The sequence below is a fragment of the Myotis daubentonii genome, chromosome 3, assembly GCF_963259705.1.
Source record: "Myotis daubentonii chromosome 3, mMyoDau2.1, whole genome shotgun sequence".
Lineage (NCBI taxonomy): Eukaryota > Metazoa > Chordata > Mammalia > Chiroptera > Vespertilionidae > Myotis > Myotis daubentonii.
This window is the reverse complement of record NC_081842.1, coordinates 76187215-76206902: the sequence shown is the minus strand read 5'-3', so window position 1 is coordinate 76206902 and position 19688 is coordinate 76187215.

The window sequence follows — 19688 nt, the reverse complement described above, 5'->3', positions numbered from 1 at the left end:
ATATGACTGGTTCACACACCACTATGGTAAGATTGAACTTAGTTGTGTATATTTGAATTTGTGTAATAATTTATTAGCAAATACCTCTTCTATGAAAGACCTAGTCTCTAAGCTCATGAAATGTCTCTAATGAGAAAGGAAGTCTGTTAAGTAAACACACAGTCCTTTGACAATTCATTAAATAGTTATACCATCTTATGCAATGCCAAGATTCTTGATGTATGATGAAGACTGGAGCAAAAATAATTGGCAGTTTTGGGCAGCTGGTCATTAGGGCTATTTTCAATACCAGCACAGAGGCTAATCTAAACATTACCACTTCCTTTATTGTACTCAGCTACATGATTTACTCTTATGGTATGCTCAGTACCACCCTGACTGAGATTAGGAAGCCTGTGATCAGTGGGAAGCCCACCCTCTTTTCCAGAAGTGAGATTCCACTTGCCTGAATGGAGTGGCACAGCACAAAATATGTTGTGGAGTCCATTGGTGGATTTAACTTACAGTGTGGAATAAAAGTGTCATCTATTTCCATTTTGCTGGTATTTCCATGTTTGTGATGGGAGTGAATTATGAAAGTATGTCATCACTTTGAAAATTATCAGCAATGTTTCTCATACTAACAACCAAATGTATCCTTTGGACAAGAATATAAAAGAAAACTTCAGCATCGTGACCACAGTGTATGTACAACTAATGTTAAAAGAAAGTACATAATAATTCTGGCAGACTGGGATTTGATGGCTGCTGTTCTACCCAGAACATCATCCCTGTATTCAAAGACACTAAGTCTTTAGTAAATGAGCATTTCATTTACGTGGTCTTCTGTGTACCAATCCCAAATATATCTTCTGAAGATCTGTTCTATAGCCTTAAAAAAGTTGCCAAAGTCATTTTATGTCATAAGGTGTAGAAGCACACTTTGGATGGACCATTGAGGGACAGCCTGGGTTACACTAAGATGTGGTTGTTACCTATAAATTAATATTGATATTCATTATTTCTTTTATTTAATTTTTTTCCTTTATTGATTAAGATATTACAAATGTGTCCTTATCCTCCCAATGTCCCCTCATCCCCCCAATCCTGCCCTCACCCTCACCCCCTGTTGTTCACATCCATCGCTTATGCTTATATGCATGCATACAAGTCCTTTGGTTGATCTCTCCCCCTCTTCCCCACCCTCCCCTACCTTCACTCTGAGTTTTGAGCATCTGATCTATGCTTCTCTGTCTCTACATCTGTTTTTGTTCATCAGTTTACGTTGTTCATTATAATCCACAAATGAGTGAGAGCATGTGATATTTATCTTTCTCTGACTGACTTATTTCACTTAGCATAATGCTCTCCAGCTCCATCCATGCTGTTGCAAATGGTAGGAGTTCCTTCTTTTTTACAGCAGCATAGTATTTCATTGTGTAGATGTGCCAAAGTTTATTAATCCATTCGTCTGCTGATGGTCACTTAGGCTGATTCCAAATCTTAATGACAATGACGTACCATCTCACACCTGTCAGAATGGCTATCATCAGCAAATCAGCAAATGACAAATGCTGGCAAGGATACAGAGAAAAAGGAACCCTCATTCACTGCTGGTGGGAATGCAAACTGGTGCAGCCACTGTGAAGAACAGTATGGAGTTTCCTCAAAAAACTAAAAATGGAACTTCCATTTGACCCAGTGATCCCACTTCTAGGAATATATCCCAAGAAACCAGAAACACCAATCAGAAAGGATATATGCATCCCTATGTTCATAGCAGCGCAATTTACAATAGCTAAGATTTGATATTCATTATTTCTATGGTAAAATTCATTTTGGCTACAGCAATAGTGGGGAAACCTTATTGTCTCTATTATCAGTCCCAAAAACAATTTCATCCTAAAGCATTGGAAAGCCATTGCATAGTTTGATCAAAATTGTACACACACACACACACACACACACACAGTCACTCACACATATATAGGCACACATATGGTTACATATCCATATATTTGTATGTATATTTAAATGCTTATATAGAATTATATATTAATTTATTGTAAAATACATATAATTTTACATGCTTTATATAAAATACATAAACATAAATGTTAACTGCTATGCAGAGGCTGTATCAGAGAGATGAAATGAGGGTATTGTTCCTTCCTGAGCTGCCGTAACAAAATACTGGGTGGCTTACAAAAAAATATATTTCTTTTTCTCCTAGCTCTGGAGATTGGGGATCCAAATCAAAGGGTTCTGAAATCCCTGATGCAGGCTTATTCTCTTTTGAGGCCTCTCTCCTTGGCTTGCAGACAGAGACCTTCTCCCTTTGTCTTATCATGTCCTCTTTCTCTGTGCATGTGCACTCTTGCTGTCCTTATGTTTCTTATAAGACCACTAGTTCTACTGGATTAAGACTCTGCCCTTATGACCTTGTTTAACTTTAAATACCTTCTTAATGTCCCTAACTCCAAATACAGTCATTTTGGGTGCTAGAGTTTCCACATATGAATTTTGGGGAAACAAAATACAGCCCATGATAGGAGGGAAGAGAGATCAACCACAAAGTTTTTTTGAAAAACCCAAATAGCATTGGAATTATATGTTGCTAATAAAATGAAAGAAGTAAGTCTAAGGTATATTTTGGAAATAGATCAGATAGGTTGATAGTAGATGACACCTCCATCTTCCTTACTTTGATTTGAACATTAGATAGATAAAGACAACAGCTATTGGCATTCATTTACCTGGAACAGAAACATCTGAGGTTGAGGAAGGAAGATGGCATTGGTTCATTTTGGACTAATTGAATGTGTGATATTATGATTAGGAAATACCTGAGCAATGCCTTCTAGAAAAGGATATGCCTAAACAGATTTCCATATACTAAATGAAATTTAACTTCATAAGGAGATAGAAGGAGTGAGAGTGAGGGAATAAATACATTTCATGAATTAAGAATAGCATTTGGATCTTACATAACAAGAATTTATTTTGAAGAGATTTGAGGGGCTGATGAGTTAGCAACAAACAAATAGACTGGGTCTAAATTCACCTTATGAGAAAATTTAGCTTTATTTTGAATTCATAGATAGGTGCTCTTGGAGGAATTTTCATGATAAGATGTATAAACACACACACACAAAAAAATTACAGGAAACAAACTTCTCAAAAAATGTTCCTACCCTATCTAATAATAGAAAAACATGGTAATTGACTGTACCTTTGCTACGCCTCCCATGGGCTAATCAGCAAGATATGCAAATTAACCATCATCTTTGTTGGCTGTTAATTTGCATATGTAGATGCAAAGCAGCAGAGCGAAGACTGAAGGCGGCTCTGGCCAGAGCCAAGGTCTGGGTCCCGGGTGCCGGAGGAAAACTGGTGCTGGCAGACAGGGGAAGGGAAGGCCTATTGCACGAATCTTTTCATGCAACAGGCCTCTAGTTTATAAATAAAATACTTTCATTTGGATAGAACCAAAAAAAAAATACCACTTAAGTGATTATTTTATATTTAATCTAGACATCAAATGATATACAACAAAACTTACTAGCAATACTTTTCTGGGCATTGGATAGAATTATCACATTAAATTTACTATCTGCCCAAATTAATAGAATTGGAATATGCATAATAATAATATTATGTATATAATACATGCATCAGTTAGAGTATTTTTAATATTTCAGACTCTCTACCAAAGATTATTTGGAAGGATCATCATAAAAAAGCAAATAACACCTTACACATTTATAAACAATCACTATTAAATTATAACCAGAAAATAATCATGTGTTATTAAAAATGTATGTTAATTTATATTGACTAGCCTTCCTCTATTCATTTTTAAACGTAGGATAATTAGTTTTGAAATTTAAATCATTTAGGCTTTCTATGCAAGCAATGGTTAATTTAGATGCTTACAATGGTGAGCTTCATCAGAGAAGCATTTTGGGGGTACAACAAGGTAAATCTCAGTTATAACTAGAATATTTGGACAGGGAACAAAAGAAAAAAGTTAACATTTAGGATCATTACAGGTAACTGTTAACTTCATTGTTCTGGTTAAAAACAATAATATATTTAAAATTTAAGATAATCTTAAAAATCTCAACCATAAGTAATATTATTCTTGACAGTATAATGGTAAGTTTTGCTCTATTACTAGTTATACCTTCTGTAAAGAGGAGTAATTAATAAACTATTGAACTTAAAATCATAAAAACAAAGGGTGAGATTTTGGCCATTATACTTTTAATTGAAGATGTATAACTGTGAACCACTTCTTTTCAAAAAGATTTTACAAAAAATTGTAGTTTTGGAATGCTAGATGAAATTTGGTCATGGTCCTCCATTTATAGCTGTTGGATTTCTTCATATTTGTATCTTTTTCTCTTTGTTATTTTGAATAAGAGCAAGCTTAATTCTTTTCTTTATCAAGGATCTGCCCTTGTTAAATAACTGAAATAACATGGATAAACTTGTGGAGAAAAATAATTTGATTTAACTAAATGCGAATGTGTTTATCATGTATTTTACTCAATCTAGCATAATTTAATCATTGTGAGCATCCAATGTTAGCCACAGTAAAATCACTCAAGTTTAGATATTATTTTAAAGGGCTCCAGCCTTATTATTCACTGTGAATAATAAAATAAAATGTTACAAAAAACCAAGCTTTGTATCAAAATAAATAAATGCTAAGATAATTCTGTCTGATTCATAAGCCATTCATAAGCCAAGTTTATTGAATTTTTAGATGAAAGTAAGTATTTGTAGACACAATAAATTATGTTTTGGAGAAGAAAATGTTATATCAGAAGCTATATATATTAAGGGAAAGCTTAAGAACAATAGACATACAACCTAAGAGAAGTGTTCATATATGTATGCAGGGGTGGGCAAAAGTAGGTTTACAGTTGTGAGTATGTGAAACACAAGTTATTCTTGTATTATTTATTATTGTATTATGTTTCATATAAACAACTGTAAACCTACTTTTCCCAACCCGTGTGTGTGTGTGTGTGTGTGTGTGTATTTCTCTACTTATAGTAGAAAAAATAGGACTCTGCTAAACAATAACAACAAAAATAGCATATAATCATATAATGTTAGATCTGGTAGTTTCTTTATCTTAGATGTCAGTCTCAGCTCTCTTCCAAAGTCATCCATTTTAATTCTTGACAATAGTTTTCTCAATATCCATTAATATTTTTTTAAAGTCAAATTTGAGAGGACATTGTGGTAGAATCGCCAATATTTTTCTCTTTATTCTAAAATTAAAAAGTACACAAGACAGTATAAAATTATGAAAAATATATTACCAAGTAAATAGCAAGCGAAAAAAATGGGACATATTGATATCATGTAAAAAACATGAATCTCATCAGTAATGAACAATTTTGAACTTGAAGCACCCCATACATTGGTCTCAAAATATGTAACACCAATCTGTATAATCTTAGGAGGTGAAATAGATTTCTCTCAATTATGACTAGCTCAAGAAGAAAGATTATAGGAATAATATAAGATTAAAAAATTAAGTGACTAATGTAAGATAAAATTGTATAAATACATTCTATTCTCAAGTACATCTGGGCCATTTATAAAAAGTGAATATACACATTTGGCCATAAAATAAATTTTATAAATTTCAAAGCATGGATGGCAATTATTGTTCCCAACTTAGTAGGTAAGAAAAATAACAGCAAAAGTACCTCAGAAAAGCTAAGAATGTAAATAAATGATACAAAAAGCCAAAAAGCAATGCACCCAAGAGAGCTGCCTAGATACTCTGAGAGATCCTGTGGTCATGTGGCTATTGAACCAATGCTAGAATTGCCCTGATTTTGACCTTGTTGTTCTATCAGGTCATAAATGCTTTTATTATGTAACAATCATCATAGGTAATCAATATAATTATAACTGTAAATAATCTAAGTCTACTTTGTCTACTTATAAAACATTGTTTGTTAATACCTATTCCAGACATTGGCAATATTGAGGAGAAACGACATTTTTCTTTATGCTGATAGGCACATACATTTGCAGAGACATTCGGAGAAACAAATTATAAATTAAAATATGAAGGCAAATATCTTTTATCTACATTGCTATTCATTCTCTAATTTTGGTTGCCACAAGAAAAATATGTCCCTAAACTTCTTGTCTTTTCTCAAAATACCTCATTCCACCTCAGGAATAAAGGAATGAACTAACCACATGGGTGAGTTTGGGAGGAAGATCTGGGCGCTGCAGCTCAGTACCTTCCTTTCCCTCCTCTTGGGTACCAGCTTGTCTCTGGACTTAGAATTCTCTTCTACTTCTTTGTGTCATCAGTTTTAAAAGAACAGACTGGAGATGGCAAATGTGTTACAGTTTGTAATAGAAAGTCCAATTTAATCATGTTTATTTTTTTTTAACAGGAAATGATGAAAGTACAAGTTATGGAATTTGGGGCAGTGACTTTTAAACAGAGTTTGAAGCTTTTGGCATGGCTACGTTGAGCAGTTTGCCCAGGTAGTTTTTGTTGTTGTTTTGTTAATATGTTGTTATTTATTTCAGAGAGGAAAGGAGAGGGAGAGAGAGATAGAAACCATCAATAATGAGAGAGAATGATGGACCAGATGCCTCCTGCATACCTCCTACTGGGGATTGAGCCTGAAACATAAGCATGTGCCCTGGCCAGGAATTGAACCATGACCTCCTGCTTCATGGATTGACACTCAACCACTGAGCCACACTGGCTGGGCTATACTGACATTTTTTAAAATAATGAGCATCAAGCAAATTCATGAATTTGATGACTTGCAATGTCCTCTTTCTTGTAGCAGGGCTGGTTTTACCTTTGTGTGACTAAGACCTGGGCAATGCTGATGGACAATTCTTCATGGATCAGTTGCATTTCTGCACATATTACAACAATGTTTGTTCCACACAATCTGTGCAAAGATGTTTATATAGAAAATATCCTTGGAATAAAAGGTAGTTTCTCCCTTCAGGAGAGAGGGCAGATTTATTTGCTTTTTGGGATACTAAAGACAATGTTTCCCTCTGGAGAAAAGATGGAGCATGTTTTCTACTAGTCTTTTTAAAAGATTGAAGAAATTCTAAGCTTGGATTTCCTCACCTACACTGTACAGCTCCCACCACAGTCCTTTCTCATTGTTCCGTGGGAGAGGAAGTGATGCAAACATGAAGCTACTGCACGTGCCGTAAGTAACAAAGCCCTCTGTCTCTGACCAGGAAACTCGTTTTCTCTGCTGGCTTCCATAAGCTGTGGCAGGTTAATTTGTTAGCTTGCAGGTAAGGTGAAAGCTCATACCCTTCCCAGTCCTTAAGAAAAAAAATTAAGTCTCAGGTCATTTGCTTTTTTGATATGCTCATTGCTGCTGACATTTTTGTATCTATTTTTACAAGAAAAACACTTAAAAATTGTTTTGATGGGAAAGCCACAGTTTAACAAAAGCCCCATGGTTTTCTGCAAGAAGTAGTCCTCAAAAAGTTCTCTAAAGAAACCATGGAACTCAAAGACTTAGGAATGGTATGAGGTTATAAGAAAAGAGAACTTTTTCTGTAACCCTGATAAATGACAGAACTCTAGGTTGTAATTTGCGTAGGTTGACTTCTGCTACACAGAATTCTTGGTCTGATTTACAAATGAGGCTGGGCAAGATGAAAAATCTTTAGCTTCTGTCAAGGGAACCACATCAAAGCTGCTTATAATCTGCAGGGAAGCTGGACTCTTATTGATGCTACAGAGCTCTAATGCAGTTCTAGCTTTAAATAGCCTTTAGGCACTAAAAGGAAAACTCTGAAGTGACTGACTACACTTGGCTTCGCATGGTTGATTTAAATTGACTGTATTTGTTCATTATACTATCTGTAAATATGGCTTTAGATTTATGAAAATTATGACTTTACCCAGAGAAGTGTGGAATATATTTTATTAATACACACACACACACACACACACACACACACACACACACAAACAAATAGGAGCCCTTTGGTAAAAAGAATTTATCACCTTAGATTGATGATGATGGACAATTTAGTGACTTTACTAAAAACCTTAAGGATTTTCTAACCCTTGCTACTAAAAGTGTGGTCTACTAACTAGTAAATAGAATTGGCATCAACCATAATGTATCTTATACCTCAATACATTTCTTGTACTCCAATCTCTGAACTTGAATTTGCATGTTATGAGTATATTGGGTAATTTTTAGTTGTGTTGAATTTTTAGAAGTGTAACCTTAAGATTGTCAATGAGGATTAGGCATGCTCATGAAATTAAAGATAAACCAGAAATTTAAAAAATTTACTTATTATCAAAACAGGAGCAGTGAAATAATGAACAAAATGAAGGAGAAATTTCTGATTAAGCTAGAGGAGAAAGAAGTTTTCTTAGAAAAAAGCGTGAGCTATTAAGTGTCAGCTTAAAAAGTTAGAGACAAAATCTTAAAAACCAGAGTAAATTGATATAAAATTGATATAAAAGGGCTAAAGAAATGCCTCTGCTTATGTAAAAAAATATATTTAAGTCAATGCTATATCAGAAACAGTGACCAGGGCCCTAAAATATCTAATCAAAGGAAAGAATTACGTTTCAGAGAGTAAATTGAAATGGACCATGAAAATAATTGAGTAAATGGTTCTTAAAGCTACAAATAGAAGATGCAAAATAAAAGCAAACACAGTTACACAAGTGTTTACATAAAATTTGGGCAGTTTTGAGTGCAATAGATAAAGGAGATAGTAAAAATATAGGGTGTCCCAAAACAATGTATAAACACACTTTGAGTAATTATAAAGGCAGTGTTTATTAAAATACATTTCAAAAGTGAACTATCAGCTGTTAACGTGTGTGTACATTTTTTGGGAGAAACCCTGTATTTAAATAATTACTGAATAAATTTCATGGTGAAACAATTTTTGACATTGTGAATCCTATCCTATATAATAAAGAGGTAATATGCAAATTGACCATCACACCCTTGCACAAGATGGCCGTCCCCATGTGGTTACAAGATGGCCACCCCATGTCATCAGAAAATGGCTGCCACAAGATGGCCAGCAGGGGAGGATAGTTGTGGGCTATAAGGGTAGCAGGAGAGGGAAGTTAGGGGCAACCAGGCCAGCAGGGGAGAGAAGTTGGGAGTGAGAAGGCTGGCAGGGGAATAGTTAGGCATCGATCAGGCTGGCAGGGGAGTGGTTAAGGGGGTGATCAGGCTGGCAGGCAGGAGTGGTTAGGGGCAATCAGGCAGGCAGGCAGGCGAGTGATTGGGAGCCAACAGTTCTGTATTGTGAGAGGGATGTCCGACTGCCAGTTTAGGACCGATGCCATAGGGTTAGGCCTGATCTCATAAGAGTTTTGAGAAGATACAATAAATAAATAGGAGAGACAATAAATTTATAGGGCAGGCAATACTTTATTCATCTTGAGTTTTTAGTTGGGAATCTCAACAAAAAGATGAACAAGATAAAAAGCAGTTTATTAACATCGTACAGGAGAAACCAAAAGTGAAAATTAACTCAAAGTGGTAGCTTAGAACTCTGGCTTATATAGCATCTTCATCAAAGAACAACATCATTGTAGAGAAATGACAGAACAAAAGAAAGCTGTTCAGGTTTCCCAGGATAAAAACTTGAGAGGGTTAATATATGAGAAGGAACTAATTAAGTAAGGTTTGTTTGCATATTTCTCTGGTGCCATCTTTGGACTTATCAGAATCTGTCTCTAGGAAAAGAAGAATTTATATCCTGCCTTGAGATAGAAAAGGGAAGAGTATAGAGAGCTTTTCTTGCATTCAGTGTTTCTTAATTGCCTTTAGTTCAAAAAACGTAAGCCAAAAATAAATATTTTGAGGTAACCTATTTCTGTTTGTTTTTTTTTTTTCCAAATTAAAACTCTAAGAGAAAACAAAGGATAAAATACGTTAAGAAGGAGCCAGATATGGACCAAAACTAAGCTACAGTTAGTCTATTGAGAGAATGCTCCATGGGAAAAAAACCTTCCAGGTAGATCCAAGCAATATATTTGTATAATAAATGCATTCATAATTATTTGAATAGCAGATTATTTTACTAGATACAGAGGTCATTGATTATAAATTTTTTTTGGAATTATAAGAGAACCCACAATTCAAAACCTAAAAGAATATGTTAGAAAAATATCTGAGACAGAAGGCATATGTAAATTAAATGATGTTTTTATTCTAATAGAAAGCATTACTATTACATTGGGTAGGAGAGAGAAGAGTCAAACTACAGATGATTAAACTGTTTCATTTCAAGTGAGCCTTCTAATAGTAAAATAAGAACACTAGACACATATTCTACTACTAGGGTCCCAGTACACAAATTCATGCACCTTGAAAGGAACTGTGGGCCATGAGGCTGCTGTAGGCACAGGGGCAGGTCTAGGCCCATCCTCCATGCTCCCACCCAGACCCTCCCACCATGGGCCCCGGTTCCCTGTCTGCTGGCAGCCCCACTCTTGCCGCCACTGCTCCCACACACTGACAGTGCCAGCCCCACTCGCACCTGCTGACAGAGCAAAGCAATTGGGGTCAGTGCCAGCAGCAGGTACTAGCGTGGCTGGCACTGTCAGTGGGTGTGTGCGGCAGCCACTATCCCGATCGCCTCTCAGGAGCAGGGGGAAGTGGAAAAGCCTTCAGGGGCGATCAGGGCTGGCAGCCACTGCCCACACCCACTGATGGCACCGAGTGATTGGACCAAGCATTGGCAGCGGGTATGAGCAGCAGCTCCGGTGCTGGCAGCAGGTGTGAGTGCTGGGTGGGACTGAGGTGTGTGGAAGCAAAGAATTTTCAGTAACCACCAGAGGCTCACCCCGATGACAGCGACCACACCCCGCCTTGGTCTGGTGCCCCCTCTCACCTGTTCCACCATCCCCCTATGGCCAATGCCCACCATGTTCCACACATGCCCCCTGGTGGTCAGCACACATCATAGCAACCTGTTGTTCGGTTGTTCCAGTTGTTCCACTTGTTCTGCCGTTTGGTCTATTTGCATATTAGCCTTTTATTATATAGGATAGAAAGATTTTCATGAAGAAAAATATGTAGTATAAAGAAATATTATCAATGTTCTGCATTATTCCAATGGCAAGACAGTCTGATAAGAGGCGTGTGGCAGATGCACCAATAGTGGCTTTAGCTCAGAAAACCACTGTGGATAAATTTCCAGTGAAAAACAACATAAAGTTGAAGGAACTTGCCTAGGAGAAGGGGAATTCATAGGCTTAAGATTCTATTTGCCACAGGTTGGAGAGCCTGCTCACAAGAGATTGTAGAGGCCCTGCTACTAGCAGAGACTACTCCCATGTAGGGTTGTCTTGCCAGAAATGTGGAATTTCAAGAGAAACAGTTAAATAAGAGTTTTAATAAGCTTAATGGGAAACACAGACCTGTCAAATAAGACCTGGTGATTGAGGCTATTGCCATTGCAAATTTCTGAATTTTGGCAGAAGGCAATATCTCAAATGGTATTCCAAGAGATGAAACATTTGCATAATGGTGTTTCCCCCCAGATATCCTAAACACAGTGGCATAATTAACCTCTTTATGTGATATATTTTCTAATCTAACTTATATCAACAAACCATGAGTTTCTGAGACTTGGCATAAATTTACTAGTACATTGGCAAAGCTGAAACCCAGATGTTCCCTCTATGCCCATTGCCTTAGATTCTATTGAGTTTGCACTATGGTGTTTGGCAAGACTGAGTTTGGGTTCTGAAAAAAAAAATATGTAGTTTAACTGTACTAGTTCCTATGATTTTGGCATGCTTTCTAAATTTATAGGAATATGTGCCAGTGACTGGAACGATATTCTATATCTTTTAAATAAGGAATGTACCCATTTAGTGGGACACCAAGACTATAGCTGCCTAAGAAACCACCCACCAACTTTCAGAACTTTTCTGGTTTGCTCAGATTGAATGGTAGATGAAAGAGGAATAAAAAATTGGAGAAGAGGTTAATGTAACAATTTTATTTTACTGCATGAAAACATTATTTGGGGATTAAATTCCTATAGATATTAATTTGCAAGAAAAAATAATAACTGAACTTTAAGTTCTTTGGAAATTAATAAAATTAAGGATTTATATACAAATTTGAAAAATGTCCAGTGACATTTTGCTCTTATATAATTTTATGTTGTTATCTGATCACAGTGTAGGCCCTCTGAAGAGTTATATTGGACAACATGGCTAGAAAATTTTGGACCAGAAATAAAATAGTGACTTTTGAGCCTTGAGAAATTTTAGTTAACATAGGTTTTTTTTTTACCCTTTTCATAAACTTTTTTGGGGAAAATTGACACTATTCATCAGTAATCTTGGGAGAATCCTCAAACAATGAGTGGCTGATATGGTCTCTCCTCCAATTCTGGATTAGCAATAGCTTTAATACTTAAGCCCTCAAATTTTATCAGTCAAAAAACTTGGAACTATTAGACTGGGAGTGTTTCCTTCTCATTTCTGATGTAAAGAAGAGCCATTTTCTCTATAATTTCCTGACAAATTTATAGCACCTTATTCCTTATTTTCTTGGGAAAGAGCTATGACTAAATTTGATTTGCAAAGAGAAAGTGGCTTATATTGTTTATTCCTTTTTTCTGTTTTGTCTTTTTGGTGAATAGGCTTCAATGAAAACTCCTATATTCTGCTCTGTTTCTCTATACATGAATTTTATAGGCAATATTCTGATATTGCATAGGGAGCCTGCCTATGAAAGGGAAGGGAAGAACTGGTCTCAGTCTATAGCTCACTATTACTATTAAGAACTTACTTACATGAAGAATAAACTATACAACAAGTCATACTTGACTCTCTGAGTTTCAGTTACTTGAGAATTTGGATAGAGAAAATGGATTTTATTTATCAGATCTCTCCAACACCTAGACTCATGTTTTGTTCTTTAATTTGTGCCAATATTGCTAATATTGTACTTCATTATTTTGTCAAATAGTTTTCAATTACAGTTCCAAGTTTTTCTTTCCAGAACAATTCCATTTTACATATGAATTAGTCTATCATATTTATATTACTCTTTTACTGCTTTTTTTCATAATATTTATATGAGATTATATAGCACATTTATGTACGTTTACTGTTTATCTTACTCCATGGAATATAAGATTAATAAGGGAAGGAAATACTTCTTATTGTCTATAATCCTACCACTTAGTGCAATTCCTGGTACATGATAGAGAAATCCATAAACATCTGTTGATGAATGAATAATTTTAAGTTTCATGCTAAAATTAGAACTTTTTCAAGAAGCAGCAATATATATTAACTATCCAGTAATCTATGAAAGGGAATGGCATAAAAGCATATTATTGAGCCAGTGAAGTGCCTTTTCAGGTGTTTGAAATGTCAAGGATATGAAGTAATTAGCTGATTAGCAATAGGATCCAAAACAGAAAAATGCTATGAAGTCTACTTAAATCTCTGAGGTAACATTGTAAGGTAAAATTACATAAACTAATACTGTCAAGTGGACGTCATGAGGCATTATAAAAAGTACATATTAGAAAAGAGCAGTGCTATTCTTTTTAAAAAAATATATTTTATTGATTTTTTACAGAGAGGAAGGGAGAAGGATAGAGAGTTAGAAACATCAATGAGAGAGAAACATCGATCAGCTGCCTCTTGCACACTCCCTACTGGGGATGTGCCTGCAACCAAGGTACATGCCCTTGACCACAATCGAACCCGGGACCCTTGAGTCCGCAGGCCAATGCTCTATCCACTGAGCCAAACCGGTTAGGGCCAGCAGTGCTATTCTGTAACAAGGAAAGAGAGAAATAGATATGCAGAGATAAGATATTACAATAGAGAAATCCTATGATGCATATAAAAGTATGGGAGTCTAACTTGTTCCTATAGTTGTTTGAGTTTCTTGCAGGAGTCTACTTCAAGTTTGTGTATCAATCATTAGCAATAACATTTTACTCTTAAAATAGCAATATATATTTGTTCCTTGTGAAAAAAAAATAAGAATCTGCCAATGGGTATGGCATTTTCTTAATCAAAGCAATGCCTGTCCACACAAACCCAGAAGGACAGTCATCCAAGATTGCAACAAAGCAGGTAGATGTTTCACTCACCTCCTCCCAGGACCAAATTGTAATTACAACTAAAATATAGAACAATCACCCGAATAATCCAAATGAAGACCAGTTGAACAGAAGTCTTATGAGCAATGCTGTATAGAATAACCCACATCCAAACTGGTAGGAAGAGCAGAGATGCAAAAATGACTGGTCCCACACCCATGTGGTGACTAAGAATTTGGAGGAATATCTCAGCTGCAAAGATTACCCCAGAGGAGTTTGGGGTTTCAACCCACGCTGGGCTTCCCACTGAGGTGCACCAAATCTAAGAAGAGGAGCCTACATAACACCTGGTTGTGAAAATCAATAGGGATTATGTCTTCCAGGGAGAGACAAGAGCCTGTTGGAACTCAGGTGCTATCTTAAAAAACCAGACCACAATATTTCTTTAGTAGCCACTCACTCTGGACTTCTGCAGAGGGAGGGCAAGTGGACTAAAGACGTGTGCAGAGAGACTGGGTTTTGTGGATCCAGGGAGAGAGCTGAAGTGACAGCCACTAGGGTCCTTGTACTGAGCCCCTATCCCACACTGCAGATGCCAACTTTCTTAGGTGGAACACTCCCCTCTATGAGGCATCAGCCTGGGGGAATGCAATAGCTCAACCCTCTGGACTCCCTCTCACCTAACCCTGTGAAAATTACACCCTGCTGAGGAATCAGCTGCCTGGGCTGGGATGTAGAAGTCCTAGTAGACTCAGGTGGAGGCCAGTAACTGGGCTGTGTAGCTTTGGGGTGGGAGCCATCCCCTCACTTTCCTTTGAACCTGATGGGAACCACCCTTTCATGGGAGATCTACTAGCTCCACCTCACCCTGGAGCCTGAGCTCTCCAGGATGTCCAAGTAGAATCAGGAATAGGCTGGGTTGTGCAGCTTTAGGAAGGGGGCCATTTTTTTTCCTTGCACTAACAACCAGTGCAAAGCCCTTCCTTTAAGTGGACAAATTTTGGTCAGTTTGGGCCTAATGAACTCTGCTGGTCTCTCCCTAATGATTCTCTAAGACTCAGCCCCAAAATAAAGGTCTGTGGGTAGGAGCTAGTGTTGGTGTACCCTGGGACTTTGCTGAGTGGCCTCAGACCTAGCATTGACACTGAGTTTGAATTTGTATCAGTCTTATAAACACCACTCAATTCTATATGGTCAATCACTAAGAACCTAACTCAACTTGCACACTGCCAGATATTTTTCAGTGAATGAATCTAATAGACACCCAGCAGGTAGAGGCATATTTTGAAGTATCTTGGGCCTTTTGCTGAACTGCCTTTGGGCTAATTTCTATTGGAAGCCAGCTTTAGTGTGTAGCTTGGCCCTTCATATGCATACCCAGGCCCACAGAGACAGCTACAAACTGTGGATTGCTTTGTAGCTCCAAAATGGTTGCCCAGGGCCAGTCACAGGTAGTGTCTGACTTTGACCTTCACCAAAGTCTCTCCCAAGAGTCACCAAGAACAAAAAAATCCAGTGGCAAGCTTCAAACATAACAGTAAGATTCAATTAGCTTCACAAGTGAAACATCCAAAGAAAGATCCTGACAGGCAAATTCCTCATCATGTGGTCATCACCCACACCACAGCTAGTACACTGTAATCGGAGTAGGTTCTCACAGCCAGCCAAAAGGTTAACCTCATACATGGATAGGCAAACAGCAATCAAGGCTCAATTACAAAAGTAGCGTTCACATAAACCACACAAAAGACATTTCTTAAGTACCCAGTTCAGGTAATCAAGGAGACTTAGCCACTGGGTTCCACAGGACACCTATCAAGACTGGGAGACATAGCAAATCTACCAATACATAGAAACAAACACAGAGAAGTAGCCAAAATGGGGATACAAAAGAAAAAACCTCCAAATGAAAGAACAGTAGAATTATCCAGAAAAAGAACTAAATAAAATGGAGGCAAACATCTATCAGATATAGAGTTCAAAAAATGGATATAGCCCTAGCCAGTTTGGCTCAGTGGATAGAGCATTGGCCTATGGACTAAGAGGTCCCAGGTTCAATTCCAGTCAGGGGCATATGCCTAAGTTTTAAGCTCAATCCCCAGAAGGGGGTGTGCAGGAGGCAGCTGATCAATGGTTCTCTTTCATCATTGATGTTCTATCTCTCCCTCTACTTTCCTCTTTGAAATCAATAGAAAAATATATATTAAAAAAGTCACTCCAAAAAATAATAAATGGTTGTAAGGATGTTTAAAGAACTTAATGAGGATTTCAAATATAATGAAAAAGCAACAACATAGAAACAATTTTAAAAAGTCAGAAATGAAGACTATAATATCTGAGAAAAAGGATACACTAAAAAAAAAAACCAGTAAGTTAGATAAAGTAGAGAATTAAACAGTGATTTAGAAGTCAAGGTATCAGAAAACACCCAATCAGCGCAGAAAAAAATAAATGAATAAATAAATAAAAATAAGTATAGTTTAAGGAACCTTGGGAAAACATAGGTTCACAAGTGAAACATACAGAGTAACAACATCTACATTATAGGGATACCAAAAAAAGAAGTAAGAGACAGCAAGAGATGAAGACTTATTTGAAGATATAATGACTAAAACTCCCCTAACTTGATGAAAAATAATACAAAAACACACAAGTCCAGGAAGCACAGAGAGTCCCAAGCAATATTAACCCAAATAGACTCACAGCAGGACACATCATAATTTAAATGGCAAAGGTTAAAGACAAAGAGGAAATCTTAAAAGTAATAAGAGAAAAAAATAAAGTAATAAGAGAAAGTCAAAGAAGACATGCAGATGGCCATTCGACACATGAAAAGCTGGTCAAAGTCACTAATAGTCAGAGAAATGCAAATTAAAACCACAATGAGATATCACCTTACACCTGTCAGAATGGCTATCATCAAGAAATTATTAAGTAAGTGTTGGAATGGATGTGAAGAAAAGGGAACCCTTGTGCACTGTTGGTGGGAATGCAGATTGGTGCTGGCACTATAAAGCAGTATGGAGGTTCCTCAAAAAAAAAAATAAAAATGGAACTGCCTTCTGACACAATGATCACTTCTGGGTATATATCCAAAGAAATCCAAGACACTAATTCAAAAAATATATGCACCCCTAGTTCATTGCAGTGTTATTAACATTAGCCTAATATGGAAGCAATGCACGAGTGGATAAAAATGGTACATACATAATCAGCCATAAAAAAAAGAGAATGAAATCTTACCTTTTGAGACAGTATGGATGGATCTAGAAAGTATCATGCTAAGTGAAACAAGTCAGCCAGACAAAGACAATTACCATATGCTTTCACTTATTGTGAAAATTAAGGAACAATGTAAATGAACAAAGAAAACAGAAACAGACTCATTGATACAGAGAACAGACTGATAGTTGCCAAAAAGGAAGGGGATTGGAGTGCTGGAAGCAAATTCCAGCAGGTTATAATTATGCAAGAAGTTCATCAGAAGGCTGATGAACCTTGGGGTTTCGGCGGGGCTGAAGATCTGCATATATTATTGCCTGCTGCCAGACAGCTGAGGGCATTTCCCCTAACCTGATAATCTTTTACTGTTTACCAAACCTGGCCTTTGATATGTATATCTGCTGTGCTAAAGGGCAAAAATGTGGGAATAAAAAGTCAGGGGTCCGGAGATTTGGGGAATTTAGTCACTAGAACTAAGCTTCCATCTGGCACCCCAAAGTGCCTTCCAAATTCATATTTCTTCTCTAGTCTCTTCGTTCATTTATGCACAGACCTTCTCCAGATTCCTGAACCCTTGTAGATGCAGAAAAGACCCTGGCATTGGAGGACTGAGTGAAAAAGGTGAAAGGATTGAGAAGTACAGATTGATAGTTACAAAATAGTCATGGAGATGTAAAGTACAGCATAGGGAATATAGGCAATAATATTGTAATAACTATACATGGTGCCAGTTGGGTACAAGAAATATCAGGGGGAATACTTTGTAAAGTATATGGTTGCCTAACCACTATGCTATACACCTGAAACTAATGAAAAATAATATTTAGTCTAAGCTGTAATTGAAAAAAAATTAAAAGATTCTAACTAGAATAAGAAGATTTGCTAAAATATTTATTTTGAATTTTAATATCTATATTCATAAATGAAAAATCATCTGTCTTTTTCATTTATTTAACATTTTTTAAATTAAGGTTATGCTAATTCCACAAAACAAAATATTTCAGGGATGCCTATTTTTTATTTTCTCTTCCTTAAAAAATTTAAGTAACATAGAAGTTATTTGTTCCTTGCAAATTTTGAAAGAATTTCCTTGTGAAAACTCTGTTCATTGATTTACTGATAGCATTAGGTACATTTTCTCTGTTTCTTATAAATGTAGCTAATAACTGTACTTGAATTTATTGTACCTATTAGAAGTAACTTAGAAAACTGTGCTTTTTATACACATGTTCAAATACAGATAATATAGTGTTAAGGAAAAAATGCAGACTATAATGCTTATTTAATTAATCAAAATCCTATAAAACAGAGTAGTACATTCAAAATTGTGTAAATTTAGAATTTTTTTAATGGACTATTTTAAATGTATGAACAATGCTGAAAGAAACCATCAATGAGTAGTGAAGCTTTCCAGAGCTGGAAACCACGGGAAATCTGTGCCAGGGAAAGGCACTTTAGAGGAACCTGGGGAGAGTAGTTGCAGATGTAACAGAGCTGCAGCCTTCTCTGATGTATGCACCCAGCACAGAGGACCCCACTTACCCTTTCTTCAGACACAGGCACAATATAAATTCTCCTACCAAAAGGAACAGCCTTTCTTTACTCCATAATTATCCTCCTCCAGGTGCTGCTTTTTAAAGGGATAAAGCCACAAAAAGTCAAACGACCTGTCTATACTTGCTGTCTCTAATTTTATTCTTCCTATTTTCTATTGAACTCCCTCCAAGGGAGGGTCCATATAAACTCACTTCACTGAAGTTACTGTTTCAAGCTTACCAATAATCTAAGCCACGGACAATTCCCAGCATTCATCTTACTATCATCATCTTTTGACACCATCAATCACTTCTTCTTCGATAGGTGTTTTTCATTTGGCTCTGTGGGCATTATACTCTTTTATGTTTCCTCCTTAACTTAGTGCCCTCTCCATTCATTCTCCTTTTCTGGTTGTTTCTCCAACATACAAATGTGGGAGTGTACCTAGATTCTGTCCTAAGGCCTCTTCTTTATGCTATCTGTAAGCAGTTCTTTAGATGTCAAGTTTCATGGTAAATACCACCTTCATATCAGTAACTCTCATTATTTTATTTTAAGCCCTGGCATTTATTTGAACTTCAGACCTATGTATTGAAATATCTACTGAAACTCAATACGATACCCAATAGAAATCTCATGCTTAACATAACCAAAACCCAAATCTGATTTTATTACACCCACGATTTTGGCCATCTCAGTAAATTGTTATTCTATCCAAAAATAATTCAGGCCAAAACAATCAAACAACAGCAATAACAACAACAAAAAAAACTTGGATGTAATCTTGAATTTTTGCCTTTTTATTTCAGTGCATATCTAATCTGCTTATAAATATTCTTGGCTTTATT